At 37.7% G+C, this 18,429-nt stretch overlaps 1 long non-coding RNA gene across 1 annotated transcript; it reads right to left on the bottom strand.

Moving 5' to 3' along the window:
- Positions 1-17,525: 17,525 nt before the first annotated feature.
- LOC134851308 (uncharacterized) lies at positions 17,526-18,203 on the bottom strand. The gene is made up of 3 exons (XR_010164225.1): positions 18,116-18,203; positions 17,938-18,034; positions 17,526-17,547 (listed from the first exon to the last, which is right to left on the bottom strand). It is a non-coding gene; the product is annotated as an uncharacterized LOC134851308 (long non-coding RNA).
- Positions 18,204-18,429: the final 226 nt, after the last annotated feature.

Here is an 18,429-nt window from a genome sequence, read left to right as displayed (position 1 = left end):
GAAAAAAAATAAAATTGGGATAATCAATTTACTCTTTATGTTCTGCTAAAAAATGCACTTTCTGAAATTTGCAATGACATTTACAGAGTGAAAATTTGACTCTCGCTAAGAAATAACTTGAGATGCACATTTGGATACTCATTGAGTACTTTGAAGCTCATCATCTGCAGATAAAATAATCAGTGACTGAATCAATGGTTTTCAACAATTCATTGGATACATATTCGAATGCAAAAAAAACAGGTAATGGCCCCAGAGACATCATGTGAAGTGTCTAGGTCTGTTTATCGAAAAAAAATTTCCTTTTCAAAATCACTAACACCATCAGATCTTTCTCAGTAATTCGAAACGAGCTGCCCATTTTAACAAATGAAACTATTTTAAAATCACTTGTTTTTAACCAGTCTGAGTAATCAAGTATATTTTTCTTAAAATCAATTGAAACTAGCGTGTAACGCACCACCGGTGCTTCGAACTATTGACAACTCTTTTGAGGGTAAGGGATTTCAATTTTTGAAGAAAAAAAATCGGTAAGTTTCCTGAAAAATCACACAAAAAACGTCATATCTCGAAAACTACAAGGATTTGAGCAGTCATATTTGGAGGCAAGATTTCAGAGTGACATTTACAGAGTGACAATTTGACTCTCGCTAAGAAATAACTAGAGATGCACATTTGGATAATCATTGAGTACTTTGAAGCTCATCATCTGCAGATAAAATAATCAGTGTCTCAATCAATGGTTTTCAACAATTCATTGGATACATATTCGAATGCAAAAAAAACTGGTAATGGCCCCAGAGACATCATGTGAAGTGTCTAGGTCTGTTTATCGAAAAAAAAATTTCCTTTTCAAAATCACTAACGCCATCAGATCTTTCTCAGTAATTCGAAACGAGCTGCCCATTTTAACAAATGAAACTATTTTAAAATCACTTGTTTTTAACCAGTCTGAGTAATCAAGTATATTTTTCTTAAAATCAATTGAAACTAGCGTGTAACGCACCACCGGTGCTTCGAACTTTTGACAACTCTTTTGAGGGCAAGGGATTTCAAATTTTGAAGAAAAAAAATCGGTAAGTTTCCTGAAAAATTACACAAAAAACGTCATATCTCGAAAACTACAAGGATTTGAGCAATCATATTTGGAGGCAAGATTCGCAACTCATGAGAGTACCCTTACAGCACCCTACTAAAGGGTAAGGCATTTCAAATTCTGAAAACAAAAATTACATCAAGTTTTTTGAGAACTTAAGTTTTAATTTAGAAACAAAAAGATAATAGAAAAAAGATCTAAAAGAAGGATTGAAAAAAATTCGAAAAAGGATTGAAGAAATTTAAGAAAAAGGGCAATCAAAAAAAAAACAGAAAAAAAACATCGAAAAGAAGGATAGAAAAAGATTGAAAAAGAAGGATCGAAAAAAGACAGAATAAAAACATCGAATATATTGAAAAAAAAAAGATAGAAAAAAGATCGAAAAAGAAGGATTGAAAAAAAAAGAAAGAAAAAAATCGAAAAGAAAGATTCAAAAGATTGAAAAAAAGATCGAAAAAGAAGGATAAAAAAAAGATAGGAAAAAAGACAAAAAAGATCGAAAAAGAAAGATGAAAAAAAGATTGAAAAAAAGGATCGAAAAAGAAGAATTGAAAAAAGATAGAAATAAGTTTTAAAAAGAAAGATCGAATAAGAAAGATCGAAAAAAAATTAGAAAAAAAAACATAGAAGAAAAAGATTGATAAAGAAGGATCAGAAAAAAAGACAGATAAAGAGAAAGCATTGGAGACAACCGTTTGACAGTAGTACTATTTTGAACTAAATCGTCGAAACCAAATTGAAAGTTAAAAAATTAGGAGATGGGTAGACAGACAATCAAATTAAATGAAAAAGCAGGTATACAGACAGACAAACTTAAATTGGCCTCAAAAAAATACTGAAAAATTATTGACCTAGCGGAAAACTAATTGAAAAATTTTCTTAAGCATTGCAATATATGATATAGCTTAAACATGAAAAAACTCCTTCGTTAAACATGCAAAATTATTATGCTTAAACATGGGAGATAGTTGTCACTCGCATTTAAATATAGTATAGATTATAGATATACAATTGAACATTAAACTTAGATTCAGCAAAAAGAAACCCAATAGTTCGATTCACTTTAAAATAAAGCATAAATAATTGCCGACAATTAAAAATTTGAAAACTACCCATAGGCGATATCATTCTCTTTTTACAAAAAATTTTACAAAAGGTTACCGCGACAAATTAGTCACACAGTAGAAACTGAACTGCGCAAAATCACGCGAGAAAACGACACAAAATAGCTCTAAACAAGGCCAACAGACACTTGCAAAAGAGTTAATGAACGCAAAAAAGAAACAAAAAAGATATTTTTTTAAAAACCTTAATTCGAATTTCAAACAGTAAAAGATATCGAATTTCAAGAGCAACTTATTATTGGAATTTTTTAAACTAAAATTAACCCATATTGAGAAAACTGGATTATAGGGAAAAGTTTTTGTTCCGCTGGAAAAGGAATGCGAAGAAACCTAAAGTTCTTGTCAAAAAAAATCCGTTCAGCCAGATTGTGTAAAATTTTGCATCTCAATCATGTGGCGCTATCATGACGTGGAATTACAATCATTTGGAATTTAAACTCTGGAAAATCTGAAAATTAAATTTCATTTTCGAAACAAAAAATCGATCTAATTTTTTCGCGCAATTTCAACTTATTCTTCTTTGCTCACTTTCGTGGTTGGAATAAAAGCTATGACTCCTGGGTCAACCTTGATCAAATTTTCCGGCTCCCTGATGGTTATGTTCCGATAGGCCGGAATTCTCGCGGTCCTATTTGCCTTCTCGCGCCTCCTGTCTCCAGTCCTATCTCTGTCGCTTTAACGAGTTCTCCTTCTCGGGATGCTCCTGCTGGCTCTGGCCTCTCTCAAGGGATGTCAAGTATGACGATCTCGGCTGAGCTCGCCGAAAGCGCTGTGCCGGATCTTTCTGACGTCATGTCTTCCAGAGTTGACACTGTCCGGTTCGTTCCGATTTCTCTTCGTAACGAGTGGTCTGAGGTTGTTGGTCACGCCCTTGACAACTGCGCCACCGCTCCGGACAATCTGAAAAACTGGACTCGGTTGCTCATGCTCCCCAAATGTATCTTGAAAGCCCCTCGCCGCGGAGGCAAGTCTCACGCCGCTAATAACTGCAGAGACATTCGCCAAAGAATCAAGTCCTGGAAGGAGGGCAATATTTCGGACCTCTGGTCTAACGCTACCAAAGGACCTAAAGAGCGAACGAAGAAAAACAGCAAACCTTCTCCTGACTTTAATGTCCGCAGAGCCAAAGAGCTAGCAGGCCTCGGTCAGTTCGGCAGAGCAGCTAAAGCCCTGTGTTCCGATGGCCTCGTGTCCAAAAGTGACGAGTCGCTTAAGGACCTTCGCAGTCTTCATCCTTCCGCTGACCCTCCTGTCTTTTCTGGCCGGGATGAATCCCCTCTTGCCTACCAATTCGAATCTGAGTTCGTTCATAAGTCTCTCAAAAGTTTCCCGAGCGGCACTGCTGCCGGTCCTTCGCGCTGGTTTCCTGAGCACTTTGTTCACGCCGTTGAGTGCCCCACTCCTCAGACTGCTGCCAGAACGTTAGAGTCTCTCAACAGGGTTGTTAATATCCTCGCTGCCGGGCAAGCCCCTTCTAGTCTCTCTTCGTGGCTGTGCAGTGCGAATCTCTTTGCCACCGCTAAACCCAAGGGTGGTGTCCGGCCTATTGCGGTCGGCGAAGTGCTCCGAAGGCTCACTGCTAAATGCCTTGCTAAAGCCGCCAACGCTGAAGCTCGTGATTTTCTGTGTCCTCACCAGCTTGGAGTCGCTACCAGCGGTGGCTCGGAAGCCATCGTCCACGCTACTAAAATGACAGTCAAAAAGTGCTCGGAACATGGTCACCAAGGCGTCTTAACAGTGGATTTTGAGAACGCTTTCAACACGCTAGACCGCACCGAGATCCTCCCTCAAGTTCGCAACCGTCTTCCCGGTCTCTCCGCCTTTGTTGAGTTTACCTACGGTCACCACAGTCATCTGCTGTTCGAGGATGTCATTCTCAACAGCGAGAAAGGAGTTCAACAGGGGGATCCGCTAGGGCCTCTCATTTTTGCGGTCACCCTGCACTCTCTAGTCGAATCTCTCAAGTCGGAAGTCCCCGGTCTCACCCTCAACTGCTGGTACCTTGATGATGGGATTTGTGCCGGCGACGAAGACTCCTTGCTCAAGGCTCTCGAACTCATCACTTCCAACGGCTTGCATCTCGGCCTCAAAGTCAAGCACAGTAAGTGTGAGTTGTGGGCCCCTGTGGAGTTCTCCTCCATCCCCGTCTCTATCCCGAGAGCAGCGTCTAATGGCTTCGAGCTTCTTGGCGCCCCCATTGGTGATACTGAGTTCTCAGTTAAAGTCCTGGACAAACGCATCTCGAAGGCCACCAAATGTCTTGAAAAGTTACCTCTTCTTGATGACCCCCAGCTCTCACTTGGCATCACTCGCACTTGCCTTGCTGCTCCCAAGCTGACGTACTCTCTTCGCACTCAGCCGCCCTCTCAGCCTGTCGCAGCTTCCCTGCAAGTTTTTGATGAACTCCTCCGCGATGCTCTTTCTGTCACAGTTGGCTCACCTGTTCCTGATCTTGCCTGGTCCCAGTCTTCCCTGCCTATCAAAGATGGCGGACTTGGCGTCCGGCAAGCTCGCGACCAACACATTCCTGCCTTCCTAGGGTCTTCGCGTCAGTCAGCTCATTTGGTCTCGTTTCTTACCGAATGCGACATCACTGATACGCCGGAGTTCCTGCGTGCCTCGAACGACTTCCGTGAACAGTCTGGAAGCGTTAACACTCCCGGTTTTACTCAAAAAGCTTTCCAAGAGAAACTCGATAAGGCCACCTACAACGCTTTCTTCTCGTCTCTTCCCGATTCCCGCGAGCAAGCTCGTCTTCAGTCGCTCTCTCTGCCTTACGCCGGCGCTTGGCTTACTGCAGTCCCCATTAAAGGTCTTGGCCTGCACCTGCTACCTGCTGAGTTCCAAGCTGCTGTCAGATACCGCCTTGGTCTTCCTGTGTTCGCGTCTGCTCGTAGGTGCCCCGCGTGTCCGTCTGGCATTCTGGACGTCCTCGGGGACCACGCTGTCGCTTGTGGGGGGAGTGGTGGCCGGATCTCCCGTCACGACAGACTACGGGACATTATTTTCAATGCTACCTCGGCTGCCTCTTTAGCCCCCATCAAGGAGCAACGGAACCTCATCCCTGGAGAACGGTCCAAACCCGGCGATATTTTTATCCCTACTTGGAGCGCTGGTCGCCCAGCTGCTTTCGACGTCACCGTGACATCCCCGCTGCAGTTATCTCTTCTCTCTCGTGCGGCGGAGACCCCCGGGGCGTCCCTGGAAGTTGCTGAGGACCGCAAATTTTCGAAACACGAGAAAAACTGTGAGGAACAAGGAATCAGTTTTTTCCCGTTAGCAGTCGAAACGCTCGGGGGTTGGTCCGCTTTAGCTATCAAAACCCTCAAGTCAGTTGCTATCCTCGCTGATGCCAGACGTTCTGGTTCACGTGACGCTCGTGTTGCCCCAGTTCGCCTTCTCCAGAGCCTCTCAGTGTGCCTCATGAGAGGAAACGCCACTATGATTGTCAGCCGGGCCATCTAGTCTTGTGCAGTTTATTACGTTTTTTGCATTCCCAATTCTGGTGCTCCTTTGTTCCTTTGCTGTTAGCGCAAATTAGATTTGAGAAATGAAAAAAAAAAACATGAAGACAACTTTCATAATTGGAGAGTAATTTTTGCCCATCTAGCAAATTAGTGAATTGAAGTGTATATACACTTGAATGCATTTCTTTCGTTATTAGAGAACTTAAAGTATTTTTCTGAAAAAAAATCATCACGACTTATAAGAGTCTTAACTACGTTCCCCGACTCTTAATAATGCAGAAAACTGAAATAAGGGAAGAAAGGGCAAGTTAAACCTGAAGAAAACATCTGCGATGTTCTGGAACCAAATCACCGACCTGGGCATTAAGAGTATCACGTCATGGTCGCTTGAAAGTATACAAATACGGATCACCAATAACCCGCTAGAACGCATGCGATTAAATTGCCAATGGTTTGCAACAAAAAAGCAGCCATATTAGCATTTTTCTCTGCAAGTTGGATTAGAAGAAAAAAAATAGTTATTTGTAATTTAACGCTACGCTCGCTAGCTCGCATGTGTAAACAATCAAGTCTTGTACAAAATTCAAACGTGAATTTGCAAAGTTTTCTATTTTGGAATAACAGAAGACCTACTAAAATTACTAATCTGCCAACTTATGGATGGTCTTTCGCATCAAATTGATACCTATTTCTAAAACTCATTTCTTGAACTTGTACAGTAACTGACTGTTGCATATTGTATTTGCAGCGCAACATAAATTGTTATTGAAGTAATTAGTTTTATTGAAAAACAATAATATTGAATATTAAAAATTAATTTTTAGCTTTTAAAAATGGACACCAAATACTTGTTTCTATTAAAGTTAGCCTGGTATTATGCCATTGAAGGTAATATTAAACAGAATTTTCACATCAGTAAATTTCTTGCGTGGAAATAATTTCAAGCAATGATCAATTTGCATAACAGAATTTAAACTTACCGATTCAAATGGATCCCAAATTTCTTCAGTGAGACGACTGGCGAATTCTTTCTCGTTCTCTTTTTTCAACCTCGTGACATGTTTTTTTAGGTTAAACTCAGCAGGATAGCTTCTATTTTGTACGTAGTCGTCATCGTCTGAGTCCTGAAAAAAAAATTGACTTCGGCAAGAATTCAGAGAAAAACTCAATGAGAAAAAAAAGAGAAGTTACAGCATACCGTGCCCTTTCAACCCTAAAACACAAATGAAAGCTAGTTTTTTTCAGAAATTACTGCATACCTACCCTTTTAAATTATAAAACCGCTCTAAACTAGTTCATTTATCAATACTTTTCATAATCAAAAATACTCACCATTGTAAAGACGGTTCTTATTGTGCACTCTTATTGTTACTTTCGAAGTCGAATAATTTATGGTCTTCACTATTAGTTTTTTTGTGATGTCAATTTGATTGACATAACAGCAATTACACGTCAATACTTAGCTCATTCAATCTCATATAATAATAAAATAAAATTGCTGTTAATTTTACCGAATCTTCTTTGGAGCGCTGACGAGCATTGTTGGATGCAGACGGAAAATAAAAAGCTCTTGATTGCTTTCCTTTGTCATACAAGTTTTTGAATTCACTGAAATGCAGAAAAATGGTAATAATGTCAGTTTCCAGCCTTTATTATTCCAAATTTTCAAACTTTCTGACCTTCGCCTACCTAGTTAGTTGAAACAGTGATTCTGCCATTTCCAGGGCACATTTTTGTCTATATACGAAGATTTACTTGTAATCAAACTGCTGACAGTTTATCTGAAAATTGCTAGAAAAAAATAAAATTGGGATAATCAATTTACTCTTTATGCTCTGCTAAAAATTGCACTTTCTGACTTAAAACTTGAGTAATTTGACTTAGAAACTTTAGACTTAGAAACTTTTGTAATGATATGGTAATAGGTATCTAAAAACTCTTTATATTATCAAGTTTACTTCGATTGTTCATCAAGAGTTTAACTTGTATACGCAGAAATAGCATCACTGGCTTTGGTTAGACTCTCTATGACATCTTGCAATTCTTCTTTGGACAATTCCAGTATTTTTTGTTTGCATGATTCTGAGCCCCCTTGAGTCATATTAAGCTGAAGGGATACTAGGGGCTCATTGACAGTCGAAACTGAATCACTAGACATTGTCATTTTAACTTCCCAATTAAAGTCTTTCAACATATTTCGGGAACTCATAGCTTCCTAGAATAGACTATCAGTTCTTGTATTTTTCTTTTAAAAAACATCGAAATCACAAGATGAAAAATTATCATGATAAAAGAGGCTACGTAATCAGCACTTCAACGCATGGTCCACTTAAAAGCATTTTTCTGATTAATATAAATGACCCATCTGTATCATTACGGAGTGTTGATATATACTCTTTCAAATTAAAGAAGCGAAAATACGAGAAGACAAAGTCCTTTTATTTTGACCGTATTCCTAGACTATTGAATTTCATGAAGCTTGATGTCCGTCTATCATTCCCCCGGTACAAGCGTGAAGTTATGAAGTTCTATGATACGAAGCTACGTCAAACATTCGAAGAAAACATTCCGTGTACTTGGTATGGAAAGTGCTGCTGTACCTTCTGCCGGTCATAGTTTATTTTATATATTTATATTTTTTTTTTGTTTTATGTTTGCATTTCATTATTTGTGATTGTAAACTCCCCACGGGGTAAATTAAGCCTTCCTCTCTCTCTCTCTCTCTCTAACAGGTAAAAAAAAGGGCACTTCCGCCATGCGACGGTTCGTGAACAAGTTGGATAGGTCTATCCAAGGATACTAGCAAAGGATAATTGTTGTTGTTGTTGTGGCTTTCCAGTAGAATACTGGTGGGAATTTCTTCCACAGAGTTTATAATATTGTCCAGATATTTTTGCACGTTGTGCAGTCGCAGCATATCTGCCAAGAGCAGAGGTTGAGGGTACTGTATTTTTCACTGTAAAATTTCCACATAAGAGTTGTGATGCGCTGTTTGAGTCCTTGTTCTATCCTGAAATTGACTAAATGATCAATTCTATTTGCAACTCTGGTTGTACGAAAAACGAACTCTCCCCTGCGTTATTCTGTTCGAGTTTTGGGTAAATTGAAGGGCTCTAATCGTCGGTCTAGGGTATTGTTAGCTGTGGGAAGTGGGAAGTGGGATGCTGTGGTGTTCGTAGTCAGTGCAGAGTTATGAAAGCAAAAGTAAGTCATTGGTCTGTAGGAACATTGACAGAGGTAAAATGTTGAGTATTCTAAAGTTGATCAGTGTATTTTTGGCAGTGTTTTCCACATATCCACTTTACTACTTTCTTTTGAAAAAATTCAAGTTTTTGTAGGTCTTTTCTCAGAAATTTCGCACAGTGACAGCCGTAGGTTAGGAATGGTAGTATTATTGATTTGTAGAGACCTAGTTTTACAAAGGTGTTGACGTTATATGCTACATTTCGTCTTAGACTGTATAGTAATTTGTTTGCTTTCTTTAATCGTTCGGTTAGATGAGTGCTCCAACTAAGATCTCCTAACATGTGAATACCCAGATCTTTTATAGATTTTAGCTGAGGTACACTATTTCTGATCAAAATTTCTAGGATTTCTTGTTCAACGTTTTCTTGACTGCTGAAGATGTCCCAGTTTGTAGATGGAAATTAATGTCTCCACATATGACTGCTTTACTCTTTTTAGGTATGGCTTCGAGAATTTTGTTGAAACATTGGTAGTCATATCTGTATTGACTGGCTCTATGGGGGTTGTAAAAGGAGCATATATAGATAGTTTCGTTGGTTAGGGTTATGTTACATTGGACACAACATTCGACGTGGGAATTATTTTTTGGGAATTTAGTGAGTTCTTAATGGCAATCAGGGCACCTCCGTGAGTGTTAGACGACTGATATGCTCTATCTGCTCGATAAATGTTGTATTCTGCAAGTAGTTGTTCAGAGTTTGAGATATTTTCGTTTAACCAGGTCTCACAAAAACAAATAACGCTGTACAAACCAATTTTTATTGCATTTGCCATTTTGAATCTTTTTTCATAGTTAACTAAACTGCGTGCATTAAATTGTAAAATGTGGAGATGATCTAGTCAAACGTTGGATGTTGCATTTTCTGGTTATGGCTGGGAAGTTTGATTTAATTGAACTTTTGCTCGATCATGGAAAAGCTCAAGGTTTCTTATTTTCAGTTTTTCACGTGGTACGCCTTCTTCAAGCATTTCCCTACGTCGTTTCAGGCAGAGGTTTTCTTTGATAGAATTTTTTTTACATAGGGCACGTGACAGAAATATATTGATTTCTTTCATTTCGTCTCTTTTTCAGTACTTTTTGCAATCATTAGATTGATTGCTGCTGGATTTTCAAGCGTAATTAGAAGTGTTCTAGGCTTTTTCCTTTCTTTGTTGAATGTTCCAATTCTTTTAAACTGGACTATTTTTGGTTTAACTCCTATGGTTTCCAAAATTTCCTCTAGTTTTTCGTGAGTTTGGACAAGATTCACGTCACGTGGTTTATCAGGATCTTCATGGATCCCTTGCACTCTTACATTGTGTTCGATGCTGTGAGTGGTTGTGTTGTTGTTGTTTTTGGAGTTTTGAGGACTATTCACGTTTTTTGTAGCTTTCAACTTCCTTCACGACGTTTGCGTAACTCTCGTCTACTTAATCGTGTGTTTTCCTTATTGCTTCGTTTATTTTCTTTTCGACAATTTGAGCAATTTGCGTTTCGAGTGTCTCAGCATTGCTAGACATGTTTTTGTTGATTTTTTCTTCCAGGTTGTTGACAGTCCTGTTCCGAGTGAAGTTGTCGCGTTCGTTGTTTTCAATGCAGACGTTACAGAGTAACCTTGCGTTGCGACCAAGCTCCTTTATTCCGTTGATGGCTACGTTTGATAATCTTGTGCTTGTTGGTTCTAGATGCATGTGACAACCGCACGCTACACAGTTGTAACTTTTTTCGGCTTTCGGTATGGACCTTGTGCAAGTTCGGCATGTACGACTCATCGTTGAAGAGTTAACAGTTAACAGAGGGGGACTTAACAGAGGGATCTGTGATTCCCGAGAAGAGACGCCTGCGGTACGATGCGTTCAGAGAAATATGCAAGCCTGTGGATCCCGAAAAGGGGGCGCCTGCGGTTTGATATTTCTAGAACGTTCGATGGGTTCAGAGAAATATACAAACCTATGGAACCCGAAAAGGGGACGCCTGCGGTTTGATATTTCTAGAAAGGACAGAGGGAAGTACAGCTCACAAACCTGCAGCTTACACTCAGTAAGGGCAGCGGCAGTGTCGGAAGGTGCACTCGTACTGGGTGAGATGACCTTCGTCGTTGAAAGCGTCAGAGTATTTCTTGTACAGTATCTTGTTCTTTATGATGCTTTTGATGCCTGTGAAACCTTCTGGGCTTATGTGAACTTCGTCACTGCCTAGATGGTAAGTACTGTAAATCTTCTCACACACGCTTTTTCTGCATTTAATTCCAAGTGTCGCGCCTGCGAATCTGCTATCAGAAGGTTCTTTGACGAAGATATTTTGAAAATATGATATCTCCTGCTTGACATTTAGAGCGAGGCAACCATTGCTACCTCGAGAAATTCAAATTTATCTGAAACTATTTAATATTTAATAACTATTTAATATTATTTAAACTTATTAAATAGATTTTCTTTCCCCGTATACAAACTGTGTATTTTCAGATATATGCCCTAGAGCTAAATCTAAAATCGCTTTATGGAACGGAAAAAATTGCAAAGTCCTGCTGCTCTAGGTGTTGCAGGTGAAGATTTATGGTGCACTTTGTTGGCGCAAGCTCTTTTCGTGCGGCCATCGACGCATCCCCTAGAAAATTTCAACGATAAATCTTCCCCATCCAGACATCAGTAGGAGAGTTGAGCATCAACCCTGCCACAAAAAAGAACTACCAGTCGATCCAGAAGAACGAAGACAAACTTATTCTGTGGCACGACTTGATAAACAATACTGTGGCCCCCACCACAGCAACAATTGGAAACCTTGTTCACTAGAACTGCTTTCGATTCTCCACGGACTGCGTCACCGGATCGCAGCATTAGTATACACAAAACGAACCAACACCACAGACATACTCAAAATATTGAGAACATTGGTCATCCTCATTATTCCAGTAAAAAAGTTATTATCCACAAGAAAGAGAAAGAACAACAGAATCTTGCGAGATTCGAGGCAAATTCACCCGTCTTTGATCCTTGAAGAGAGACTAATCAAGAGAAAGAACAACAGAATCTTGCGAGGTTCGAAGCAAATTCACCCGTCTTTGATCCTTGAAGAGATACAGAGGTAGAAATAACTTGAAAAAATTAGTCCTGAAGAAACGATCAAAGTCTGCTACGAAGAAGTCAAAGAAACAGTCAACGTCGAAGCGAAGGCACAAAACGAACAGCAAAAAAGAAAAGTAGGAAGCTTTTTCTGGAATTACAAGGGTAGTTTCTTGGGACTTAATTGTCTTAGAGCGGCCCAGTAATAATCAGATTAGGGCTTAGTGTTTTTGAAGGAGAAATTACGGGGTAGCTTCTTGATACTTCAGTGTCTCAGTGCGGCCCAGTAATTTTCGTGAAGTTGATTTCTTTAGATAGATTCTTGAGACTTAAGTGTCTTAGAGCGGCCTGTTAAAATCAACCTTAATATGCCTCCAAAACTAAAAACTAGACGTAAAGATACTGAATTTGTGAGTGAAATGGACGCTTGGCAAAGTAAAACGTGCAATAAGACCTATGGTAACATCGATGATAAAGTAATGGAGTGTGATAAATGTCATGAACACTTTTATACAACATGCATAAATATGCCTGACCAAGTCTACGATTACATGTGTCAACCTGAAGTTCCTGCACACCGAAGGTGAAACTTCTAATTGAAGCTGACAAGAATCTAGAACCGGATACACTACGAAGCGATCTGGACAAAACAATGGCGAACCTAAACCACATGATGAACGACTTCTACAAGTTTGTAGCAGGACCAAGAGCCGTGAATCAAGCTGAACAGAAACCATGGGACGTGGCTCAACAACCGAAAGCCAAGCCATTAAAAGAAATTATAATGGAAGCATCTGAAGAGCAAAAAGGAAAAGAAGAAGACGAAATCAGAAGAAAAAAAAACTTGATAATTTACAAAGCATCTGAGAGTACCCACCAAGATGGACATCACAGAAAGGTAGAAGACAAACAACTGATAGAAACATTTCTAGCATTGGTCGAAATGGGAAATAAAACAGCCACAAGTTTTTTCCGACTTGGGAAGAAGAACGATAAACAGACCACTGCTAGTATCCTTTGATAACGAAAAAGATGTAAGCGAGATAATGAAAACCTTGAATAAATTAAAAGATGCCGAATATAAAATCAAAAACCTGTGGATTGGCCCAGACAGGAGTCTCAAGGAACGAGAAGAAGTCAGAAGATTGATAGCAAAGGCAAAAAACTTAAACGAAAAGGAACAAGGAGACAACGTGCACCTTGTGAGGGGGTTGCAAATAATGAGAATGAAGAAAAAACCTCAAACCGGTCTTTAAAAATCTGGTACACAAGCATAGACATATTAACTCAAGACAAACTGCACGAAATCACGTGGAGAACGAATCAAGAAAAATGCAAGCCTGATGTCATCGCTCTAGTTGAAGGCAAACCGAAAAATTCTCGCGCAGAATACAATCCAACATGGCATAAAATCCAATACTTTAACCTAGAATCAAAAAGTATGAATCCATCTGATCAAGGACGCGGATTTTTTGTTTATATTAATGAAAACATTGACTACTCCTTGAGCACAATTAATTCTTCTTTCTGTGAAAACTTGTTTTTAAAAATAAAATTGGCAGGAACATCATCATCAATTTTGGTGTATTGTATAGAAGTCCAAACTCAACTAAAGAAAATAACCACCAACTAAAAAATTTGATCGCCAATTTGAACGAAACACAGTCAAATGACTCAACACTAATAGTGGGAGGCACAAATCTACCACAGATAGATTGGGAGGCCATGAGTACATTAAAAGATGAAAATAGCACTGAGTTCATCTTTACAGAGGCAATAAAAGACGCACTACTAACACAACACATCAAAGAGCCTACAAGGCCAACTGGCAGAGATAAGGCATCACTGCTTGATGTTATGATGTCAGATATAGTCTTAAAAGATCTAGACATCACGTTAGAGGCGCCAATCGGAAAAAGTGACCACGTCCTTGTCAAGATAGATGTGCCAGTAAACAGGGTTAAATCGAAATGTAAAAACCGCAGAAACTATGAAAAGGGAGACTACCACGGGATGACAAACCATCTAGCTGACCCAAACGTTCAGTTAAATACATGGGAAAACTGAAAAACTGCAAGAAAGAGTTAGTCGAAAAATTCGTGACTTTAATCAAGATACGCAGCAGTGGCAAGGAAATATCATCAGAAGTTAAAACTCATCCGAAAAAGTTCTGGAGTTACGTGCGCCAAAAAACTACCATAAGACAAGCAATCCCCGCTTTAATAAAACCAAATGGTATGCTAACTGACACAGACGACGAAAAGGCGGAAGTGCTCTCAAACTTCTTTGCATCGGTTTTCACTGACGAACCCCCGGGTAACTGATGAAATTTGCAATGACATTTACAGAGTGAAAATTTGACTCTTGCTAAGAAATAACTTGAGATGCACATTTGGATACTCATTGAGTACTTTGAAGCTCATCATCTGCAGATAAAATAATCAGTGACTGAATCAATGGTTTTCAACAATTCATTGGATACATATTCAAATGCAAAAAAAATAGGTAATGGCCCCAGAGACATCATGTGAAGTGTCTAGGTCTGTTTATCCAAAAAAAATTTCCTTTTCAAAATCACTAACGCCATCAGATCTTGCTCAGTAATTCGAAACGAGCTGCCCATTTTAACAATTGAAATTATTTTAAAATCACTTGTTTTTAACCAGTCTGAGTAATCAAGTATATTTTTCTTAATATCAATTGAAACTAGTGTGTAACGCACCACCGGCGCTTCGAACTTTTGACAACTCTTTTGAGGGTAAGGGATTTCAAATTTTGAAGAAAAAAAATCGGTAAGTTTCTGAAAAATTACACAAAAAACGTCATATCTCAAAAACTACGAAGATTTGAGCAATTACATTTGGAGGCAAGATTGGCAATTCATGAGAGTAGCCTGACAGCACCCTACTAAAGGGTAAGGCATTTCAAATTCTGAAAACCAAAATTACATCAAGTTTTTTGAGAACTTAAGTTTTAATTTAGAAACAAAAAGATAATAGAAAAAAGATCTAAAAGAAGGATTGAAAAAGAAATCGAAAAAGGATTGAGGAAATTTAAGAAAAAGGACAATCGAAAAAAAACAGAAAAAAAAGATCAAAAAGAAGGATAGAAAAAGATTTAAAAAAAAGGATCGAAAAAAGACCGAATAAAAACATCGAATAGATTGAATAAAAAGATAGAAAAAAGATCGAAAAAGAAGGATTGAAAAAAAAGTTAGAAAAAAATCGAAAAAGAAAGATTCAAAAGATTGAAAAAAAGATCAAAAAAGAAGAATAAAAAAAGATAGGAAAAAAAGGATCGAAAAAGAAGGATTGAAAAAAGATAGAGATAAATTTTAAAAAGAAAGATAGAAAAAAAGATCGAATAAGAAGGATCAAAAAAAAAATAGAAAAAAAACATAGAAAAAAAAGATTGATAAAGAAGGATCAGAAAAAAAAGACAGATAAAGAGAAGGAATTGGAGACAACCGTTTGACAGTAGTACTGTTCTGAACTAAATCGTCGAAACCAAATCGAAAGTTAAAAAATTAGGAGATGGGTAGACAGACAATCAAATTAAATGAAAAACCAGATATACAGACAGACAGACTTAAATTGGCCTCAAAAAAAATTCTGAAAAATTATTGACCTAGCGGAAAACTAATTGAAAAATTTTCTTAAGCATTGCAATGTATGATATAGCTTAAACATGAAAAAACTCCTTCGTTAAATATGCAAAATTATTATGCTTAAACATGGGAGATAGTTGTCACTCGCATTTAAATATAGTATAGATTATAGATATACAATTGAACATTAGACTTAGATTCAGCAAGGAGAAATCCAATATTTCGATTCACTTTAGAATAAAGCATGAATAATTGCCGACAATTTAAAATTTGAAAACTACCCATAGGCGATATCATTCTTTTTTTACAAAAAATTTTACAAAAGGTTACCGCGACAAATTAGTCACAGAGTAGAAACTGAGCTGCGCAAAATCACGCAAGAAAACGACACAAAATAGCTCTAAACAAGGCCAACAGACACTTGCAAAAGAGTTAATGAACGCAAAAAAGAAACAAAAAAGACATTTTTTTTTGAAAAACCTTAATTCGAATTTCAAACAGTAAAAGATATCGAATTTCAAGAGCAACTTATAATTGGAATTTTTTAAACTAAAATTAACCTATATTGAGAAAACTGGATTATAGGGAAAAGTTTTTGTTCCGCTGGAAAATCTGAAAATTAAATTTCACTTTCGAAACAAAAAATCGATCTAATTTTTTCGCGCAATTTCAACTTTCATAATCAAAACCCTCAAGTCAGTTGCTATCCTCGCTGATGCCAGACGTTCTGGTTCACGTGACGCTCGTGTTGCCCCAGTTCGCCTTCTCCAGAGCCTCTCAGTGTGCCTCATGAGAGGAAACGCCACTATGATTGTCAGCCGGGCCATCTAGTCTTGTGCAGTTTATTACGTTTTTTGCATTCCCAATTCTGGTGCTCCTTTGTTCCTTTGCTGTTAGCGCAAATTAGATTTGAGAAATGAAAAAAAAAAAAACATGAAGACAACTTTCATAATTGGAGAGTAATTTTTGCCCATCTAGCAAATTAGTGAATTGAAGTGTATATACACTTGAATGCATTTCTTTCGTTATTAGAGAACTTAAAGTATTTTTCTGAAAAAAAATCATCACGACTTATAAGAGTCTTAACTACGTTCCCCGACTCTTAATAATGCAGAAAACTGAAATAAGGGAAGAAAGGGCAAGTTAAACCTGAAGAAAACATCTGCGATGTTCTGGAACCAAATCACCGACCTGGGCATTAAGAGTATCACGTCATGGTCGCTTGAAAGTATACAAATACGGATCACCAATAACCCGCTAGAACGCATGCGATTAAATTGCCAATGGTTTGCAACAAAAAAGCAGCCATATTAGCATTTTTCTCTGCAAGTTGGATTAGAAGAAAAAAAATAGTTATTTGTAATTTAACGCTACGCTCGCTAGCTCGCATGTGTAAACAATCAAGTCTTGTACAAAATTCAAACGTGAATTTGCAAAGTTTTCTATTTTGGAATAACAGAAGACCTACTAAAATTACTAATCTGCCAACTTATGGATGGTCTTTCGCATCAAATTGATACCTATTTCTAAAACTCATTTCTTGAACTTGTACAGTAACTGACTGTTGCATATTGTATTTGCAGCGCAACATAAATTGTTATTGAAGTAATTAGTTTTATTGAAAAACAATAATATTGAATATTAAAAATTAATTTTTAGCTTTTAAAAATGGACACCAAATACTTGTTTCTATTAAAGTTAGCCTGGTATTATGCCATTGAAGGTAATATTAAACAGAATTTTCACATCAGTAAATTTCTTGCGTGGAAATAATTTCAAGCAATGATCAATTTGCATAACAGAATTTAAACTTACCGATTCAAATGGATCCCAAATTTCTTCAGTGAGACGACTGGCGAATTCTTTCTCGTTCTCTTTTTTCAACCTCGTGACATGTTTTTTTAGGTTAAACTCAGCAGGATAGCTTCTATTTTGTACGTAGTCGTCATCGTCATCGTCTGAGTCCTGAAAAAAAATTGACTTCGGCAAGAATTCAGAGAAAAACTCAATGAGAAAAAAAAGAGAAGTTACAGCATACCGTGCCCTTTCAACCCTAAAACACAAATGAAAGCTAGTTTTTTTTCAGAAATTACTGCATTACCTTACCCTTTTAAATTATAAAACCGCTCTAAACCTAGTTCATTTATCAATACTTTTCATGATCAAAAATACTCACCATTGTAAAGACGGTTCTTATTGTGCACTCTTATTGTTACTTTCGAAGTCGAATAATTTATGGTCTTCACTCTTAGTTTTTTTGTGATGTCAATTTGAATGACATAACAGCAATTACACGTCAATACTTAGCTCATTCAATCGCATATAATAATGAAAAAAAATTGCTGTTAATTTTACCGAATCTTCTTTGGAGCGCTGACGAGCATTGTTGGATGCAGACGGAAAATGAAAAGCTCTTGATTGCTTTCCTGTGTCATACAAGTTTTTGAATTCACTGAAATGCAGAAAAATGGTAATAATGTCAGTTTCCAGCCTTTATTATTCCAAATTTACAAACTTTCTGACCTTCGCCTACCTAGTTAGTTGAAAAAGTGATTCTGCCATTTCCAGGGCACATTTTTGTCTATATACGAAGATTTACTTGTAGTCAAACTGCTGACAGTTTATCTGAAAATTGCTAGAAAAAAATAAAATTGGGATAATCAATTTACTCTTTATGTTCTGCTAAAAATTGCACATTCTGACTCAAAACTTGAGTAATTTGACTTAGAAACTTTAGACTTAGAAATTTTTGTAATGATATGGTAATAGTTATCTAAAAACTCCTTATATTATCAAGTTTAATTCGATTGTTCATCAAGAGTTTAACTTGTATACGCAGAAATAGCA

The sequence above is a fragment of the Symsagittifera roscoffensis genome, chromosome 7, assembly GCF_963678635.1.
Source record: "Symsagittifera roscoffensis chromosome 7, txSymRosc1.1, whole genome shotgun sequence".
Lineage (NCBI taxonomy): Eukaryota > Metazoa > Xenacoelomorpha > Acoela > Convolutidae > Symsagittifera > Symsagittifera roscoffensis.
This window is presented reverse-complemented; position numbering and strand designations above follow the sequence as displayed.